This window comes from Mirounga leonina, unplaced genomic scaffold, assembly GCF_011800145.1.
Source record: "Mirounga leonina isolate KUSES-001 unplaced genomic scaffold, KU_Mleo_1.0 Mir_201, whole genome shotgun sequence".
NCBI lineage: Eukaryota > Metazoa > Chordata > Mammalia > Carnivora > Phocidae > Mirounga > Mirounga leonina.
The window spans coordinates 12,451,848-12,458,079 of record NW_023270504.1 but is presented as its reverse complement, the minus strand read 5'-3'; positions in this window follow the sequence as shown (position 1 = coordinate 12,458,079).

Here is a 6,232-nt window from a genome sequence, read left to right as displayed (position 1 = left end):
CTTTCTTTCTTTCTTTCTTTCTTTCTTTCTTTCTTTCTTTCTTTCTTCTTTCTTTTTCTTTCTTTATCTTGTGCCTTTAAAAAAATTATCTCCTGTTGTCAGATTGCCAACTCTTTTAAAACCATATTCATGGAACTTTGAAATGGAATAGGAGCTCTAACATAATCTAATCCAAATGAATACCCAGAGTTTGAGTGCCTGACCTCATATTACTCTGTGAGTTAACAATAGAACCAGAACTAGTTTTGACCTTGCCACTGTGTGCCTGTGGGAATTCTTTTAATTAGTTTTCTGTTTTTGTTGTTCTGTGGTTATAAAACCAGACTGGCTAATCTTATTAAAACTATAAATTCCTCCCTTATTCATCTTTATATCTCCAGGTAATATAGTATCTGACAAGATACTCTTGTCTCTCCCAGAAACATATTAAATGTGGGACACAATATGAGCAAATAAACTCTATGAGTTAGGATTTTTGAGGCATCCTTTGGTTCATAGACTCATATTACCCCCCCCCCTTTTTTTTTGCCATTGTCCTTTATTTCCTAATTCTGACGTATGTTTCAGGCAGCAGAGTTTCCTTGAAGCTGAGTTCTGGTGGAGGAGTTGTTACTCAAGTTGAAACTACAATAGCAATATTTGCTTATAAATGAAGAACTGATATTGGTAGGTATCTTTAATTATAACAATAACAAAAAAACGAGGCCTAGGAGAGAAACCAATTATTGGTGGAGAAAGAAGAGCAGTGAAGATTTAATGTCTTGGAAAGCAAAATAATTACATTTCATTGTCTAGGTGTTCATTGGATGGCTGTAACTTAGGGTACCTTTTCTGTGTACATATTAGCTATTCCTTTTTTTTTTTTTTAAGATTTTATCTATTTATTTGACATAGAGACAGCAAGAGAGGGAACACAGGGGGAATGGGAAAGGGAGAAGCAGGCTTCCCGCCGAGCAGGGAGCCCGATGCGGGGCTCGATCCCAGGACTCTGTGATCATGACCTGAGCCGGAGGCAGTCGCTTAACCAACTGAGCCACCCAGGTGCCCCTAACTGTTCCTTTTCAAAGGGAGGTAATGATATCCTGAGTTACACTAGGAGTTTTGAAATGACCCATGGTGGAGTGAGGTGAATGGGTTAGTTTGTGCTAAGCGGTATCAGGACCCTAGTGTGCCTGAAAGATAGGTGTCTAGAAGTAGCGTTCTTGGTAACAAATTCCTGAGCTCAAATCAAAGAATGTGCATGGAATTTTTTTTTAAAGATTTATTTATTTATTTATTTGAGAGAGAGAGAGAAAGAGAATGAGAGAGCACGTGGGGGTGGGGGGCAGAGGGCGAGGAAGAGAATCTCAAACAGACTCTTGCTGACTGGGAGCCCCTAGCGGGGCTCCATCCCATGACCTTGAGATCTTGACCTGAGCCCAAACCAAGGGTCCTTCGCTCAACTGACTGAGGATTTTTATTTCTCTTGTCCTCGGAGGCTGTTTTCTCTAGGTGTTTGAAAAACAGCAGTGGATAACTCTTGGACTAACATGTCCCACTCAGGAAAAAATGCCATTTTGCTCTCTCTTACTGAGGGGGGATCTGTCCTCTTAGGTGATATTGAGGAGAAAATGTTCACATACAGCAGATTAGAGGTCACAATTTTTGTCTGAAGGTGAACTTCGGGCAGGCCAGCTCCAGCAGAGCCAGTCAGAAAGCAGAACTGTCCTATCCCTTTTGGTGAGGTGTCCCTAAGGTAGGCAGGGCACCACTTCTGGGAACAGAAGTGCCCATCCCCCACACCCTCAGGACATTACAAAGATCTCCGTTGTGTGAAGTCCTCTGAGGACCATGGGTATTTCCCATTCTTAGAACTGTGGCCTCCTGTTCTTTCCGGTGCCAAGGGTTTTCTTTAGTAGCTTCAAATACGTCTCTTATTTTGGAGACCCTCAAGAAGATGAGTAGTTTTCCTGTGCTCTGGCCCTGAATGTTACAAAATTCCTTTTTTTTTTTTTTTAAGATTTCATTTTTAAGTGATTTCTACACCAATGTGGAGCTCAAACTTAACAACCCTGAGATCAAGAGTTGCATGCTCTACTGACTGAGCCAGCCAGGTGCCTCTCAAACGCTCACTTTTTATCTTTAGCAAATACAAGATTAAGAATCAAATAGAATGAACATGCTTACAGTAAAATAGTTTCTCCTTTTCTCTCAAGCCCATTCTGGATCCTCAGAGCAACCATTTACGCTTCCTGATTTCTTGAGTTATAGCTTAAAGCTCAGGAAAGTATTATCACTGAGTTTGTGTGTGTGTGTGTGTTTTAATTTGCAAGTAAGCTCTCTACCCAACATGGGGCTTGAACTCACAACCTTGAGATTAAGAGTCACATGCTGTACTGACTGAGCCAGCCAGGTGCCCCAGGAATCTGTTTTATATCATAGAAAACCTTTCAGGGGTGCCTGGGTGGCTCAGTGGGTTAGCGCTTGCCTTCAGCTCAGGTCATGATCTCAGGGTCCTGGGACTGAGTTCTGAGGTGTCAGGCTCCCTGCTCAGAGGGGAGCCTGCTTCTCCTCTCTGTCCCTCCCCCCCTTGCTCGTGCCCACGCTCCCTCACTCTCTCTCTCAAATAAATAAATAAAAGCTTTAAAAAAAAATGTTTCAATTATTATACTAAGTGCCAGGCATGTAATAAATCAACAGCGTGTACACATGCCTTTACAAGAAGTAATAACATGTAATACTTATTTTACTGTATTATTTTTGTGTTTTATATTTTTATTATTTGTTGTAATACTTGTATTGACTGAACCATCATTTCAAACCTGTAAGGCACCCTTATTATCCTCATTTTCCAGATGAGGAAACTGAGGTACAGAGTGTTAATTCTCTGCCCAAGATCACACAAGTAGTGAGCAAACTGTTTTAAAATTTGAGGATCATTCTTAAAAAAAAAAAAAAACAGGTTTATACATGTTTGTTTCCTTTTTAAAAATACTACAAGAAGTCAGGGAGGTTACTAAATATCCAGTCATTCAGAAATATGATTTATTTAACTGTTCCTATATTTTGATTGTACTTTTTACTGGGATAAATAACATTGCATAAATACCCTTGTACGAAGTTATCATCTGTATTTTTTATTCCTTCCTTAGGATCTCTGAAGGGGAAATGACTGGGCATATGAGCAAATTTCCAGAACTGTACCCTTTTATGCTCCCCTAGCCATGTCTGTCTTACCTAATGTTTTATTTTTGCCAGTTTATTGGATGAAAGTGGTACTTTGTTCTAAATTTATACGACTTTGATTACTGGTAAAGATATATACCTCATACTTTTTAAATATTTACAGAACACTTGCTTTTTTTCTTTTTTTTTTTTTTTTTTACTTTCCGTTATCTGTTCATCTACTGGAGTAGGTATTTGTTTTGTTTTTTTACTTAGCAACTATTCATCTTACTTGTGCAGTCAGGGGTTTTCTGTTCTTCTCTCACCTCTTTCTCCCCTTGGATACATTGTAACTTCTGGAGAGAAGAACCTGTCTGAAATTAGAGCCAGCCAAGAGAAATAACTGGGTGGAAGACAGGCAAGAGAGAAACCAAATGATGTTATTTGAGCTTCTTCTGGACTTTTTCAGGTAAGGAAATCACTGACCACAGAAAGCAAGTGTCCTCATTGACATGGTTCTTTTGTCCATTTTTAAATCTCAGTGTCATTTTTTGTTTCAAAACCAAAATATTAAAAGTATAAGGGATTTTTAAAAACTTTTTATTTTGAAATAATTTTAGACTCAGAAAAAGTTGCAAAAATTGTTTGGAAAGTTGTTATGTACCCATCACTCAGCTTCCTCCAATAATAACACCTTGGCCACTGTACACTATTAAAACCAAGAAATTGACATTGCTACACTAATACATACAAATTAAACTGTGAACCTTGCTCCGATTTCACTAGTTTTTTTATGCATTGGATTTTTTTTTTAAATATATATACTTCTGGGCACCTGGGTGGCTCAGTCAGTTAAGTGTCTGTCTCTGGCTCAGGTCATGATCCAGGGGTCCTGGAATCGAGTCCCGCATCTAGCTCCCTGCTCTGCGGGGAGCCTGCTTCTCCCTCTCCTTCTCCATCTGCCTCTCTCTCTCCCTCTGTTTCTCATGAATAAATAAATAAAATCTTAAAAAATATATATATATACTTCTTTAAACATACACTTCTTTTAGATATATTTATCTATATTGAACAATTCGTGCAACATACAAAGATCATTTTTCTAACAAGAAACTAAATATTATAAATATTTTAAAATATATTGAGCACTCTGTAGGTTTTTAGGCAGTGCCAATGGACTCAAGAATTTCTTTCACTTTTAGAATAGAAAATGTTGTGGAGAACATATGCCTCAGGCATTTTGGCTGTGAACTGTGTATTTAAGTTAGTTATTATGTCCTGCTCATTACTGAAGGCAGGTTAAAATGCGATTTCCTGCAGTGTTCTTGTGTACCACAAAAGAATTTGTTCCTATCCACCATCCATCACCAGCGCTGGAAATCAGTTAATGGGTTTCTGAAAGCCATTCCTCTACAGCTATGTTTATTTATCCTTCATTCCAAATACTCTTTGGTATTTCCTAAGCAAAAATATGACAAGTAATACTTTTCTGTCTGCATTTGAAAACAAAAAAAAATTCCTTTTTAAAGTATCTCATTTTGTTTTCTCTCATCTTAACCTCTAGGAGAAAAAGAAAACAAAAGGAACAACAATGAGGGGCACCTGGCTGGCTCAGTTGGGTGGGTGAGCGTGCCACTCTTGATCGTGGGGTTGTGAGTTCAAACCCCATGTTGAGGGTGGAGTTTACTTAAAAAATAAATAAATAAAAGAAATTTTAAAGAAAGGAACAACAATGAAAAGAACGAATTAAGAAAAATTACAGGAAAACAGAGAGGTGGATCAAAAGCAACTGCTAAATTCCAGAATCTTGATGTTGTTCATTAAATGAAAATGGGTACTAACTGGGGAGAGGAACATTAGGGAACTAATAATTTCTTGACACCTGCTGTATGCTAGATGCTATACTGGTATTTTAAATGGCTCATTTGAATCTTGACAGTATATTCAAGAGTGTATTGATGCTATTGACCTTAAGACAACTATCTAAGGGCGCCTGGGTGGCTCAGTTGGTTAAGCGACTGCCTTCGGCTCAGGTCATGATCCTGGAGTCCCGGAATCGAGTCCCGCATCGGGCTCCCTGCTCGGTGGGGAGTCTGCTTCTCCCTCTGACCCTCCCCCCTCTCATGCTCTCTCTCTCTCTCTCATTCTCTCTCTCAAATAAATAAATAAAATCTTAAAAAAAAAAGACAACTGTCTAATAGTATTTAATGAAGAAAGGTGACAATCTAATGAAGCAACAGGATCATTTGTAAAGCCCCAGGCAGAAGAAAGCATCAGTCAATTTCTGGCTAATTAAGTGATACTGTTGCAGGGTTAGAATGGAATGCTCAAGAAAGAATTCTTTAGACATTGTATGGTGCAACTTAGTAAGTTTATTTGAGTAGCACAGGGACAGGATCCGTGGGCAGAAAGAGCTACACTTTTTGTTAAATGAAGCTGGTGGTTATCTGCTTAGTGCTCAAGGGGGAGGGGACATATAGGGAGTGTTCGATTATAAATGTCTTCTTCCTATTTCTATTTCTATTCATAAAACTTCCTTTGCAAGATTTCTATGGTGCTTATCATTCAGTTCAATATCAACTGTTGGTGATATATGCAGGCTAGTCATGAAACCCTTTAAGAATGCATTAACCACCACATGTTTGATCCTTATCTGAACTATGCAGGCTATCAGTCAGCCACCTGGGCTAAAGGTAAACATTTTTCTGCTTCTATCCCCCATCAATACCATACTGTCAGGTCATCTCATTTTAATTCCCTTAATTTTATTCTATAAATAGCCTATGATTTTAAAAGAATTGAAAATATATAGAAATGCACAAACTAGGAAGCAAAAGTCCTCAGTTTCTCCATCCCCCATTCTCCTCCTTACAGGTAATCACCCTTAACAATTTAATATGCGTCCTTTCTGCCTCCCTATCTTAAAAGGTATACTTACTCAGCATATTTTGCCTTGTAATTTTTCAACTTTATAATTATGCAAACGTGATTAGCATTCAGTAGAAATCATACTTCAAATTTTGAATTTTGAGCTTTTCCCAGACTAGCAGTGTGTGGCACGATCTCTCTCATGATCTGAGCAGGGGCA